The following is a 16255-nucleotide window of genomic DNA, read 5'->3' as shown; positions in this document are numbered from 1 at the left end:
TCTGGTAGAGTGAATGGAAGACTATACAGCAATGTGACTAGAGACCCGGCTGCATCTCAGCAGACGACGTCTGGCGGTTAAATCAGGTATGATTAATCGTCTTCAAAAAGAAATTTGCAATCACTGTCAAAAGAGTATTGGATTAGGGCTTCCCCACTTTGAATGCTTTAACTGTAATAGAATTCTCCATGCTAAATGCTTCAAGTCATCTCAAGCACAAATAATTAACGAAAATTTCTACTGTACAAACTGTAAACATTCTATCCCTATTAAACACAATCCTTTTAAAGTAAATCAGCGTGGCTGTGGAATGAGTTTTGTAAAATTGGCTCATTTAATTTTAATTCCTCTTGTTCTTCTGTTAAGAATAAATTACAAAAGTCATTGATGAATGCCCAAAACAGGTATGGTGCTGAATGGAATGACAAAAATTTCACTGAATTCTAAGTTAAACACAATATAATCCAGGTATCGGCAGGCGCTGCCGCCAAACGACATTATCATGCATATACTTCTTTATTTTCAGCAGCTAGTATGTTGGCGCGCATAACAAGGCGCGCTAGCATTTTAGCGCCATTATATTCTAGGTTTCACTGATTTCACAATACACAATACACAATATGTTCAATTTGATTCTAATTGTTGCTCCTAATCTGATAATTCTAATGACAGTGACTGCTCCCTATTAACCAACCGACCAACATTTTCGGTCGAACCCTAAAATTACTAATACCAAATTTAAACCCCACATATGCGTGTATAGTCTCCAAATCTTCTCTCTGCTCTCGGACTTTGTTCTTTTGAATAGAACTGTTTGTATACTTTAACAAATAGTGATTTTAACTTTGAGATAAACTAGATTATTATATTTTTGTACCAATGTTCACCTAACTTAACGTCTCTCACTGGCACCATCACCCGGCAACCAATTTTAAAGTATAATTTATTAACGATCTGACTACAGACTGGCGGTCAACGTTCCCCGTATAGTAGCTCAGCGGAGGGGGTAATCAGGGCACGTGTTAATGAAAAATGTACGTGTCCTTCCACAATCCCCTCTGTTGGGTCACACGTTATTGGGAACCGAGATAGCTATCGTGTAACTAGAAGCAGTATATGCAAAGTAACTTAGGTGATAGGTGATAGGCAATATGAAATTACACATCTTACTTTAACTTTATCCCGTCACCCATGGACTTATCAATTAACGGCTGGTGGTGGTGTCATCGTTTGTCATACTCAAAACGTTTCGCAGTTGCGAATGCCGGCCCATCGAGGAAAATCTTTTTACTTTTTATTTTAACCATTATAAAGTGTGATTAGTCGGATATGGTACTGAGTTCAAACAGTCCCCGAAACGAAAAAGCAAACATTTGATTTTTGTTTCGGCGACTGAATCGTTGATGGGCCGGCAAATATTTGTTGTCGAGTAGTGTTGAATACTCATATTAACATGATTATTGATTTAATTTAGGAATTGTATATAAATATATTTGACCAAGTTTAATTGTTAATGAGAATGCACCCCAGCACTGGGCGCGCGCGGCGGCTTTGATGTTAGCGGCTACAAGCTTGAAGCTAGGCAGCTGCAGAAAAAATGCCGCGCGCGCTCAGCGTAGGGCTTTTCGTTTTTGATTTTACAAATGACAAAGCAACTTTTAATGATTATTAATGGAATTATCGGATATTTATAATTCAATATGTATTGATTCTTCTGTGGAAAATAAAAATTGTATTTTACTTACTTAACCAGGTGTAGTCAGTCATAATATATAATATGAGGAATTTGTTTTGATTCCAGATGTAAAGCTATCTTAAGCTGTGGTCAAACTAAATTGTAGATGGATTATCATAATAAAAAGACCACTATCAGATATTATGTAAAAATATAAAATATAGACCACTATCAGATATTATGTACAAGGATACAAGGATACAAGGATACAAATGTATTGTCCAACAATACCGTGTCGCTTACATTATTATAAAAATCTCTGCAAACAATAATAGGAGCTAAAAAGGAGGAAGCTACAATTCCGAATTCATGTTGACACCACTAAATATCAATGGACAAATAATTGAAAGCAAATTAGGTGAGGATCAAATAACGTTAACTTGATATTATTGATGCATGATGGTCTATATTTATACTATTGACTATATTTGATATTGTTATATTGTATATTATTCGGTGTAACCTAATAACGAAATTTAAAATGTACCGTAATTCACTATTACCTGTATTATTTTAAAATAGGATAATTTTTTGATAAATTTTTAATAAATATTGTATTTGATAAATAATTGTAGGTTTATAACCTACCAGTACGCGCGCCGAGTTGAACTCGTCGACGGTCTTATTATTATATAATATCTGAAATAAATATTTTACGAGTATTACCTGTAAAATAAATAATTAATGTTGGTGGAGAAAAATTTATTAAATATTTTTTACATAATGCAATCATATTTTGAAAACATGTGCGATGATGTTATGTCATAAATTTTACTTTACTTTACTTGATTCAAAAAATAAAATATTTTTCCAATGAAAAGCAGAAAAAATGAATTTTAATGGTGTAGTTGCCGGAAGCATAATTGAGTGCGCGGCGCGGCCCAATAACGCATTGCGCTACAACATTTTTACCTATTCTCTAAATTGTTCTCTAAATAAAGAACAATTTTAATGTATTTTTAAAATAATTTGGTCAATATCTTTAATCAATATGTGTGGTAAAATGTTTTATTTGTTATTAAAATATTGCATTTTTGTAAAATTAAGAAAAATATTTTTTGAGCGTGCTTAATATTATCAATCATTGATCATGCACGCACTTTACAGTCGATCTTTGAGATTTTTCTAAAAGGACCGCACGATAGTTAAAATTTACCTGATTCGATGTATTTTCGAACGCTGATTTCAAAGTACATAACATGGGTTAAATGCTCCCCTATATAAAAGCTAGATATCGGCGAAAACTGTTTTGATCACGTGATATTTTGTATCACGTGGTGACCCCTTGTCATACGTTGTATGACCCGCCGCGCACGAAGTGCGCGGCTCCCCATGTATCGTCGTAACGATAAAGGGACATAGTGAAACGACCGTGGGGGTCGCAACGTGATACAAGTGACCCCACGGTCGCTTCACCCTGTAGAGATTCGACGATACAGGGGGAGCCGCGCACTCGTGCGCGGCGGGTCATACAACGTATGACAAGGTAATATCAAATATTTGAAACAAATATTTTACGAGTATGACTCGTTAACCCTCGTTAACCCTAACCCTAACCCAATCCCCAACTTAACTAAAGCAATAAACATATGCTAAAACCCTATACTAATCCTAACGAGAGTAGTGTAAGAGGATTTTTTCGAGCTCCGTTTACCCCTAAAATTGAGGCACATTTAGCTTTAGCACAGTTGACTAATCTGCCACATTTTAGCCAGAGGTTACAAGTTCGAATCCCAGTCGGAGTCGTTCTCAAATGTGTTTATATTATTATTTTACACATTTTAGCCTAGTTTAACCCATCAAGCAATTATCTAACCCTACATTATGCGATACAAAGTATCAACTAAATACATTCATCACACAGCAGAAGTCGTTAAATGAATAGTGTACACGTTCACGTACAATTACATCAGTTGTCTATCGACATTATTAACATCTGGTTCAAGGCGACCTCTGCAGTACAATGTACTGATAAAGGGATATACTGACTTATGTGCTAGCTAAATTTAACTAGAGTGTACAGTTTAGGACAACACCTGGTTGATATGGTAACGTAATGAGAAAGCACTTTTCAGGACGGTTACTCGATCGTACCAAGATTGTACCGTCATTGTAAAGTAAATTTACGGCAACAGCTGTGTTTGTACTTGACAGATATTTGCTTAATTTAAGAACCAAATAAAACTAAAGTGAATTGATAAAAATGTGACTTTCTTGAAAGAAATACGTGTCAACAAAATGTAGAAGCTGATAAATATATAGTGTACTCGATCACGTATTACACTGACTGTTTGATATGAAATGTAATTTATAGAGAGTACTTACAGGACGGTTACTTTACAGCCTCAAGAATAATATGTCATTGTATAATAGCCATAGACCTAGTACAGAATAGTCACGGTAGCAGCTGTGCAATGTATTTGACTCAAATCTCTTGTCAGGACTGGTCTAGATATTTTATATTTTCTACAATTATATCAGAAGATCTCAAAAAATTGAACAGTGTGCGAGGAATTTTTAAATATAATAACCAATGAAAGATAGTGTTAATTCTTACCTCAATTAGTGGACCGTCCCTTTACATTAGAACTCAGTGTTTGTCTTTGTTAAATATCTTGATAAGGTATAATTACGAACAGGTGCGTGTTTTACTGGATAGTCTCTATCTTCTTTATATCTTGAGATCTCAGCTTTAGGTAAGTGACAACTGGATCAAAGTTGTTTTGTTTAATTTTATGCTCAAGGTTCGCACTATTCTGCCTTGTTATATTTGAGTTGTTGTATATCAGCATAGTATTTTAGTACAATATTGTAGAAATCATACCCGTAAATATTTGCTCGGTATCTGGCAGCAGTTCATCGATTAATGTTCCGTGTTCTGTTTCCTGGTATTTTGTGAGCGGAATATTTTCTTGAGTAGGATAAAATGAAATCCGTCACCTTATCTTACACAATACTGAATACTGAATGAATACTGAATACTGAATGAATACTGAATGAATACTGAATACTGAATGAATACTGAATGAATACTGAATGAATACTGAATGAATACTGAATGAATACTGAATGAATACTGAATACTGAATGAATACTGAATACTGAATGAATACTGAATGAATACTGAATGAATACTGAATGAATACTGAATGAATACTGAATATTGAATGAATACTGAATGAATACTGAATGAATACTGAATGAATATTGAATACTGAATGAATACTGAATGAATACTGAATACTGAATGAATACTGAATGAATACTGAATGAATACTGAATGAATACTGAATACTGAATGAATACTGAATGAATACTGAATACTGAATGAATACTGTATGAATACTGAATACTGAATGAATACTGAATGAGTACTGACTGAATACTGAATGAATACTGAATGAATACTGAATACTGAATGAATACTGAATGAATACTGAATAATATACTGAATAATATACTGAATACTGAATGATAATTATGATGTATTATTTTTAAAGTTATAATGTAGACAAGGAAACACACGTTTTAGTACAGTCAAATCCGTCCTAATTTAAGCCTTTGTCGGACAAAATTCGCAACAAAGCGATTTTAACGGGATATGGTCGAGACAGGTCCCAGGACTCATTCCAGAGAGTTCCCAAAATCCTCGACTTCAGGAAAATCCACAATTACCACTTTTTTACCACCTTTTTACCACTTTGGTTTTCTGTAAATAAGTCACGTTCTGAATATCCTAGAAGACTCTAGTTTAAAGCATTGTGTTAAGAAAACAAAGAAGAACAACTTTTTCTTTAACAACTTTTTCAAAAATAAATTATTTAATTAATTAATTAAATAATTAATAAATTTTCAAATATTTCAAAAATATATTTTCATAAAAAATGTTCACGATTACATTCCACGTATAATGAACTAATTTTTATAAAAATTTTCACTTTCAATATTTTGGACTTGTAAAATTTTCGAAATTTGTAAAGAAAAACCACTATTTTCCACTATTATAGCTTATAACTATTTACACAACATATCTCTCGACTTAGTGTTGTGCTTAACTAGATTGTTAAACTGGTTTGTTTGGAAGCTTCAGCTTTACTTTATGTTGACTTCTCTTCCTAAAAAAGTTGAATCTGCTAAAAATCGAGGACTAAAATCACACGAAATAGTTAATATTTTGACAAAAGAAGAACACATCGTGTGCCTGATACTGTACGCGTGCAGATTCTATGTAAGTAGCTGTCAACTAATATACAATAATAGTAATCTGTTTTTACCGTTTTACTTTTAAGTTTTATGTCAGCGGAGAGCGCAACTAGAGGCATTCTTAACCAATACAATGTTTTAATATACCAGGCAAATGAGGAGTTAGTTTCGGTGAATAGCTTTAAGAGGGCGAATGATCGACAATGTAAATTTGTATGGAATGAAATATGGAAAGGGTTGCTGTTCCCAGGTACTATTTAAACTATTTATCTTTTAAGTAAGTACACTAACTTTTAAACTATGCCCAGCAAATTTGAAACGGATACGTACAGTCCTATTCTTTATCCTGACGCCTCTCATACCTTGTATAAATAAACAAATCAATGCACCACAGGTTGGATCAACAACCCCTGGTCACTGAACGAAATTAAACGGCAGTACAACGGCATGACTGATTCAGCTCAGAGTGACGTCTTGTGTTTATTATTGCAGACAGTGACCATAGACCAGTTCCAAAGATTCATATCTAGCCTAGCGGTTAGAGCATCAGCCTTCTGCGCAGAAGGTTCAGGGTTCGAATCCCAGTGTCACCTAGTCTAGGGAGTATCTAAGGATCCATTGGATCTATGCGATCTCAACGGTCGACTCAACCGAATGATAGGAAACTTAATTGAGGGTTAAATGAGGAGGGGTACCTGTTAAAAGTTCAAGAAACTTCCTAGGATACCCCTTCAGTGCATACTGTAAACATAGTGCTATTAACTATTATATCGGCCAATGAAGAGGAGTCCGTTGTAACAGAGTCAGGACCATCTTTAGTCCACGAACACAGTTTAAACAAATGTCCATACTGTAACGTAGAGATCGCACCAAATGATAAATCCTCAAACCGGATTACAGACATGCTAAGTTATTGTGCGGGGGAGGGGGGAGGTGGTATAGTACACATACGTTAGGCTCTTATTAAGTTACTAATTCGCTCGCCCAAAAATTTCACGTGACTTTCTCCGTAGCTTAGTGCACTAGATTCCCACTATCGGAATCGTTCTGAATAGCCGATCCATACCTACTCCGTGGATCCGACTGGTGGTGTCTGATCCAGTGAAAGCGTGGCACAGAAATCGTGCAGAAAGCCCAATTACGGTATCCTAGCACCCTGTCACGTGATAAGCGATTAGGTAATTATTGATAACCCAATCAATTTCGCTAACGAGATAAACAAATTGCTTGATAACTTCGTCATTTTCAATCCGTTTCGCACATCGTTTTGCAGATGTTTTGATTTGCAGAGAGGCAGTTGAGTGGTCTAATCAAGTTGATGTTTCTGTAATTTGTGATGATACTGATTTGCTTGTCATTTTACTGCACATGACAAAACACTTTGCATTTGACCACCAACTGTTTCTCACCACCAAAAGCTACATCTATGACATTGAGAAAATTCAAAGTGCGACTGGTAGGAGGTACGAAAACATGATACTGCTGCATGCCACGCTTTCACTGGATCAGACACCACCAGTCGGATCCACGGAGTTGGTAAGGATCGGCTCTTCAGAACGATCGCATCCATCGATGAAAGTGTAATAGATGCTTTTTATTCGGCAAATTCTACACCAGCTACCATAAAGCATGTCGAAGAACTTTTGATGCTGCAGCCGATTTCATCAAAATCGAGATCACTAGATGAAGCTAGACTTTCAGTTCTTGAACAGAAGTCGCAATCTTTAACAGCAGACATCAAGTGAGAACAGCTCCCGCCAACATCTGGGGCAGCTGAACAACATTCTTATCGTGTTTACCATCAGCTGCAGGCGTGGGATAAGAATGACCTGTGAATGTTTGTATTTCCATTAACATAGTTTAATACTTTCAATTACTACTATATAACTGTTTCAGGAGATATGTTCCCTGTTTATGTGTCTTAGGCTAGTGGAGCCTTGTTTGATATCCCTTCCCTTATACCCTTGGTGTTTCATTGCTTTCACTGGTACTTGCCATTTCACATTGGTAGCAAGGAAGTGAACCTGCTGATTTGAGATCTACCGTGATGACAGGTGAAAACTCAGAGGAGACACCTGCACCAAGCTTGGGTAACAATAGGACTGGATACAAGGCTCCACCGGCTTACAAGGAAGGTCGCTGCTATGAAGACTGGAGGTTGGACATTGATCTGTGGAGTGAGTTTACAGCTCTTCCCAAGAAGAGGAGGGCAACTGCGTTTCTTTTGGAGCTGAATGAAGGAAAAGTCAAGAACCATGTTAGATCCTTGGGCAAGGAAGTGCTCATAGCTGAGGATGGCTTGGAGCAGATAATAGCTCGATTAGATAAGATCTACAAGGAAGACTCGTCACATATAGCATATAAAATATACTGTAAGTTCGAACAGTATGAAAGGCGCGATGAAATGAATCTGCAGAGTTATATATCTGAGTTCGAGAAGTTGTACGACGATCTGAAAAAGCACAAGATCGAGCTGCCAGAAGAAGTACTTGCATATAGAGTATTGAACAGTGCCAAGCTGGCACCAGAGAAAGTCGATCTTGCATTGGCAACTGTGAAGAGTATGACCTATGCAGAGATGGCAAAAACGATAGGGAAAATCTTCACACGACTCCCAAACACCGACAGTCAGCAACACGGAAGTGAAACTACTGTGATAAAGAGTGAGCCAGAAGAGTGTAACTTTACCTACAACAACAACTGGAGACGAGACTCTAGAGGAGGTTCAAGAGGTTCAGGGAGTTACAGTGGTCCGTACAGAAATAACCGAGGTTCAATAGCGGCTGTTTTGAGTGTGGAGAAAAGGGCCATATTGTTCGTTTTTGTCCAAAGAAAGCAAGAGGTGCTCAGTACTTTGCGGAGGAAGAAATGGAATCAGAGAACTCTGGAAGCGCCTACGTGACTCTGATGGTAGAAGAAACCACCTGCACCCTCATTCAGGAGAAGCCCGATTTCAGCTCCCTAGTGTTCGAGACACTATCGTGTGCAGTCATTGATTCTGGCTGCACAAAGACTGTGGTTGGAAGAAACTGGGTTGAACAGTATGCAGAAACATTGGGAGAAGAAGAAAGACGGATGATGACTCCAACTGAATGTGCAACCCCTTTCAAGTTCGGAGATGGTAAGAAGGTGACCTCAGTTGAAAAGATAAAGATACCAGGGAGGATAGGGACGCAGAAAATACTCATCGATGCAAATGTTGTGAGTTGTGACTTACCCCTACTATTGAGCAAACCCTCTTTGAAGAAGGCAGGAGCAGTAATTGACTTAACCAAAGACATAATGATGTTCAACGGAGAACAGGTCAAATTGCTTGAGTGTAAGTCAGGACATTACTGTGTACCCCTGTGCAACAGAAGGAGATGTCTCAGCGACTCAAGTGTGCAGTTGGTATTGACAGTTACTGAAGATACTATGGGTGGCACAGATGAAAAAGAAATGAAAAAGAAAGCCTTGAAACTGCATAGGCAGTTTGCTCATGCTCCAGCATACAAGCTGCAGAGTATGTTGAGGAATGCAGGCTTCACTAAGAAAGAGTTTATGAAGGCTCTAGAGATAGTATGCAGTAACTGCGAAGTGTGCCAAAGATATGCTAAGCCAAAACCAAGACCGGTTGTCGGGCTGCCAAGGGGAACTGTCTTCAATGATTGTGTGGCAATGGACTTGAAAACTGTGCAAGGACAGATGTCAGGAGGATATTCCCCGTACCAGCTTGTCTTGGGAAAGAACCCGCCATTGCCAAATGTGGTAGATAATCATCTTCCTGCCTTGGAGGAGAAAGTTGCCAGTAGACATCTGGAAGACAATCTAAGAGCAATGAGGACTGCACGTGAGGAGTTCATAAAAGCAGAGAATAGTGCTAAAATCAAACGTGTCTTGCGGTCACAGGTCCGTACCTGTCAAGACACTGTGCTGGAGATGGGTGAAAAGGTTTTCTATAAGAGAAACAATTCTGACAGATGGAGTGGACCTGGTGTTGTGATAGGACGTGAGAAGACGACCCAAGATCAAGAGAAGCATCAATTTGTTACACCCGAAAGTAATGATGGTACAGAAAAAAGGATGGTTGACGAAGATCAGACTCCAAGATACTTTTCTGAAGAAGTTTCACTTGAGCAGAGAGCTTCTAGAGAGAAAGAGTTGAGAATTCCTACGACAAGCACGGTAGTAACTGCTGACACACGAGAGTTGGTAACTCAAGTGCCTACTCAAGTGCCTACGGCAAGTAGACAACAAGAGTCTGTAGAAAAGATAGAGCACTATCACAGTAGAGCAGGAAAAGCCTCTGGAAAATATGCTAAGTGTCTGAACATTCAGCTCGATGGGGAAAGCACTACCCAATGTGTGGACTGGTCTGAGCTTGCTTCCGAGTGGCACGCTGATCCAGAACAAGAGCAAGAACAAGAGCATGAAGTCATGTTCACCAATGGAGAGATGTCTGAGGCAACGTTTTAACCTACGTGGGACTATTGAGGATGGGAAACTTCCCAAAGCTGTATCAGCTTTATTGTTCAATGGAATTTAGAACGCTTATTTGTTGGTTCCAAAAACAATTGAATTATTAAATGAATTTTATGTGTGATGTATTAGTTCGTATTCGAACGTTTTTTAAGAGTTTTTAAAGATTTGAATAAAGGTATATATTTATTATTTTTATCATAATTACAATTTATTGGTCTCATTCGAGCACGAGCATTTTTATCTATTTAAGTGTTTATTAAAGAGAAAGAAAGGGGAGATTGTGAATGTTTGTATTTCCATTAACATAGTTTAATACTTTCAATTACTACTATATAACTGTTTCAGGAGATATGTTCCCTGTTTATGTGTCTTAGGCTAGTGGAGCCTTGTTTGATATCCCTTCCCTTATACCCTTGGTGTTTCATTGCTTTCACTGGTACTTGCCATTTCACATGACCTAGATCCGATAAGCTGGGGATGGAAGATGAACAATAGGGCGCATGTACCAGTGACCACTCTTATGAGTACAGCTCCGAAAAAGCTCATTCAAAAAATCAGTTGCAACTGTTTAAAGTCAGGTTGTGGCAATGCTTGTTCATGCAGAAAAGCAGGAATACATTGTGGATCAACCTCAAATGTCAGGACAATTGCACCTATGTGCCAGCTGAGGACTCATAAGTTAGACTCTTATCTAGTATATATGGTTATATAAAGTACCACTTCGATTTCCCGATTAATTTAATGAAAATTTGTTAATTATTCGTGATATGTAATTTTAAAATATTTTGATCAAAAATAATTTGTATAATTTTTGAATATTTGTTTAATAATCGAATTAACTAATTAATTAATTATCTAATCCAAAGGTTGTCAGATAAAAAGTTGTTCTCTTTTATATTTTGAACACATTGGTTCAATCTAGAACCTTCTACGAAATTCAGAAGTCGTTTTATTAGCGGAGATTCGATGTGGTAAAAAGTGGTAAATAGTGGTTTTTCTTTACAAATTACGAAAATTTTACAAGTCCAAAATATTGAAAGTGAAAATTTTTATAAAAATTAGTTCATTATACGTGGAATGTAATCGTGAACATTTTTTATGAAAATATATTTTTGAAATATTTGAAAATTTATTAATTATTTAATTAATTAATTAAATAATTTATTTTTGAAAAAGTTGTTAAAGAAAAAGTTGTTCTTTTTTGTTTTCTTAACACAATGATTTAAACTAGAGTCTTCTAGGATATTCAGAACGTGACTTATTTACAGAAAACCAAAGTGGTAAAAAGTGGTAAAAAAGTGGTAATTGTGGATTTTCCTGAAGTCGAGGATTTTGGGAACTCTCTGGAATGATTCCTGGGACCTGTCCCGACCATATCCCGTTAAAATCGCTTTGTTGCGAATTTTGTCCGACAAAAAGACGGATTTGACTGTACTATTTAGATTTTTGAAGATAACTTTAACTAAACTATATCCAATAACTCTATATATCCAAATACTTATCTCAATAATTATCAACGTTTTGGTTATAAAGTTCAAAAATCTTCCTGACGATATATTTGTGAAAGTTTAAGAAGCTTGATGATAATATTTTTGTTCTCGTTCATTAGTTTGTTGACATCAGATAGACTAGTAGTCGTGATAACTGCAGTCAAAATAGCTTGTTCTTCCATACTTAAAATTGTGGCGATGTCTTGTCCACAGTCAATGAGATGCTGCTCAAATTTCTCAAACATTTCCGTTTTCATTATGTAAGAGAATAAAAAGTCCATACATTTGTTCTCCTCCTTGCACAATTTACTTTGTAACAGGACATCTAGAGATTTGAGTAATTTCGACATATCATTTACCTTTTTATTTATTTGCTTGATTGCTACGCCTTTCCGCTTGCCTTTGTGTTGCCGAACTGAGTCAGATTCTAACTCATCACTACTTGATACACTTCTACTATCACTATATGGTGTTTTTGACTCGTCATCAGCACTTGTTTCCTCAGAGTTAGAACCGTCTTGTTGAGATTCTTCAGATATTATCGTATCAGCATCTGAATATGTGGAAGCAGGATAATCCAGGATAAAAAACAACTAATCTGCTTTCCCTGATCGACGTGTCTTTTTCGTAACCAACGGTTAGGTCCCATTGTATTTGTATGTACGGGTGTTAAGGACTTCGGGCTCCCTCCCTCCTTTCCTACCCTCCCTCCCCTGGAGGGAGGGTAGGGTAGGGAGGGAGGGTAGGAAAGGAGGGAGGGAGCCCGAAGTCCTTAACACCCGTACATACAAATACAATGGGACCTAACCGTTGGTTAAGAAAAAGACACGTCGATCAGGGAAAGCAGATTAGTTGTTTTTTATTTGTATAAAATAGCACGTGGGTCTGAGTTAATTACTCCAAAAAATTTGAAGCATTCCCGTTAGATTGAATAATATATTTGAAGACTGTTGTTGCAAACGTTCTATACGTATCCTTTGTAATATCATGAGTCCTATTTCTTGCTCATTCTGTGACAAGTCTTTTGTCAATAAATATAGCTTGTCCTCACACAAAAGTCGGTATCATCGAGAGAACGGAGAGTCAGAAACAAGCTCTAACATTCAACCACTATCAAAAGCTAACTCGGATGAGACTGATGTAAAACTGGATTATCCTGCTTCCACATATTCAGATGCTGATACGATAATATCTGAAGAATCTCAACAAGACGGTTCTAACTCTGAGGAAACAAGTGCTGATGACGAGTCAAAAACACCATATAGTGATAGTAGAAGTGTATCAAGTAGTGATGAGTTAGAATCTGACTCAGTTCGGCAACACAAAGGCAAGCGGAAAGGCGTAGCAATCAAGCAAATAAATAAAAAGGTAAATGATATGTCGAAATTACTCAAATCTCTAGATGTCCTGTTACAAAGTAAATTGTGCAAGGAGGAGAACAAATGTATGGACTTTTTATTCTCTTACATAATGAAAACGGAAATGTTTGAGAAATTTGAGCAGCATCTCATTGACTGTGGACAAGACATCGCCACAATTTTAAGTATGGAAGAACAAGCTCTTTTGACTGCAGTTATCACGACTACTAGTCTATCTGATGTCAACAAACTAATGAACGAGAACAAAAATATTATCATCAAGCTTCTTAAACTTTCACAAATATATCGTCAGGAAGATTCTTGAACTTTATAACCAAAACGTTGATAATTATTGAGATAAGTATTTGGATATATAGAGTTATTGATATAGTTTAGTTAAAGTTATCTTCAAAAATCTAAACGTGTGTTTCCTTGTCTACATTATAACTTTAAAAATAATACATCATAATTATCATTCAGTATTCAGTATATTATTCAGTATTATTCAGTATTCATTCAGTATTCATTCAGTATTCAGTATTCATTCAGTATTCATTCAGTATTCATTCAGTATTCATTCAGTATTCATTCAGTATTCATTCAGTATTCATTCAGTATTCATTCAGTATTCATTCAGTATTCATTCAGTATTCATTCAGTATTCATTCAGTATTCATTCAGTATTCATTCAGTATTCATTCAGTATTCATTCAGTATTCATTCAGTATTCATTCAGTATTCATTCAGTATTCAGTATTCATTCAGTATTCATTCAGTATTCATTCAGTATTCATTCAGTATTCATTCAGTATTCATTCAGTATTCATTCAGTATTCATTCAGTATTCATTCAGTATTCATTCAGTATTCATTCAGTATTCATTCAGTATTCAGTATTCATTCAGTATTCATTCAGTATTCAGTATTCATTCAGTATTCAGTATTGTGTAAGATAAGGTGACGGATTTCATTTTATCTACTCAAGAAAATATTCCGCTCACAAAATACCAGGAAACAGAACACGGAACATTAATCGATGAACTGCTGCCAGATACCGAGCAAATATTTACGGGTATGATTTCTACAATATTGTACTAAAATACTATGCTGATATACAACAACTCAAATATAACAAGGCAGAATAGTGCGAACCTTGAGCATAAAATTAAACAAAACAACTTTGATCCAGTTGTCACTTACCTAAAGCTGAGATCTCAAGATATAAAGAAGATAGAGACTATCCAGTAAAACACGCACCTGTTCGTAATTATACCTTATCAAGATATTTAACAAAGACAAACACTGAGTTCTAATGTAAAGGGACGGTCCACTAATTGAGGTAAGAATTAACACTATCTTTCATTGGTTATTATATTTAAAAATTCCTCGCACACTGTTCAATTTTTTGAGATCTTCTGATATAATTGTAGAAAATATAAAATATCTAGACCAGTCCTGACAAGAGATTTGAGTCAAATACATTGCACAGCTGCTACCGTGACTATTCTGTACTAGGTCTATGGCTATTATACAATGACATATTGTTCTTGAGGCTGTAAAGTAACCGTCCTGTAAGTACTCTCTATAAATTACATTTCATATCAAACAGTCAGTGTAATACTAATACGTGATCGAGTACACTATATATTTATCAGCTTCTACATTTTGTTGACACGTATTTCTTTTAAGAAAGTCACATTTTTATCAATTCACTTTAGTTTTATTTGGTTCTTAAATTAAGCAAATATCTGTCAAGTACAAACACAGCTGTTGCCGTAACTTTACTTTACAATGACGGTACAATCTTGGTACTATTGAGTAACCGTCCTGAAAAGTGCTTTCTCATTACGTTACCATATCAACCAGGTGTTGTCCTAAACTGTACACTCTAGTTAAATTTAGCTAGCACATAAGTCACTATATCCCTTTATCAGTACATTGTACTGCAGAGGTCGCCTTGAACCAGATGTTAATAATGTCGATAGACAACTGATGTAATTGTACGTGAACGTGTACACTATTCATTTAACGACTTCTGCTGTGTGATGAATGTATTTAGTTGATACTTTGTATCGCATAATGTAGGGTTAGATAATTGCTTGATGGGTTAAACTAGGCTAAAATGTGTAAAATAATAATATAAACACATTGGAGAACGACTCCGACTGGGATTCGAACTTGTAACCTCTGGCTAAAATGTGGCAGATTAGTCAACTGTGCTAAAGCTAAATGTGCCTCAATTTTAGGGGTAAACGGAGCTCGAAAAAATCCTCTTACACTACTAACGAGAAATTAGACCAATTTCCTTATATATAGTAATATCACTTGTCATACTTTGTATGACCCGCCGCGCACGAGTGCGCGGCTCCCCCTGTATCGTCGAAACTCTACTATAGTGAAGCGACCGTGGGGGTCACCACGTGATACAAATATTACCGTCGACGAGTCCAACTCGGCGCTCGTCCTAGTAGGTTATAGGGTTGTGATCAGATTAGACAGTTACTAGTTTCGAATAGTCATTCATAGCCACCTAGAGGACGTGTTAAAAAGTTACGTGACAGTCGAGTTGCGAGTGTAGAGTGATTAATAATATCCAGATTTTTAGGTGATTAAATTTGCGCGCACATCGTAATCCTGCATACTACAAATCTGTACAAAGATCGAGCGCTACCTACAATTTCCTTTAGCTATTAATCTCGTGACTAATAACGGACAACGGTTATTATTTTTATGACACAGTAATTTATTGACACTCACAGCTATAATTTTAATCATTGAATCAGTATTTTTATCTGTGCTCTGCGTAATGCATCACATGAATCAGTTTTTAATCTATTAACTTATTACACATTTGTGCTCTGCTTTAGCATCACTTGACTATTTAAAAAAATTGTTTGTTCAGGCCATGACCTTATAGTCGGCCAATTGGCCATTGCTGAAATTGAATGTAATGTATAACTTTCGTTTTTTTAAAAGTTAAAAAAAAAAATAACGGTTATTATTACGCTT

General features: G+C 36.2%; 1 protein-coding gene across 1 annotated transcript in view; it reads left to right on the top strand.

Moving 5' to 3' along the window:
- LOC134822799 (protein ABHD13-like) overlaps positions 1 to 16255 on the top strand; it is a 948842-nt gene that overhangs the window by 894092 nt on the left and 38495 nt on the right. The gene's annotated exons all lie outside the window — the stretch shown is intronic.

This window comes from Bolinopsis microptera, chromosome 11 (assembly GCF_026151205.1).
Source record: "Bolinopsis microptera isolate Bmic1 chromosome 11, MBARI_Bmic_1.0, whole genome shotgun sequence".
In the NCBI taxonomy this organism is placed as follows: domain Eukaryota; kingdom Metazoa; phylum Ctenophora; class Tentaculata; order Lobata; family Bolinopsidae; genus Bolinopsis; species Bolinopsis microptera.
This window is presented reverse-complemented; position numbering and strand designations above follow the sequence as displayed.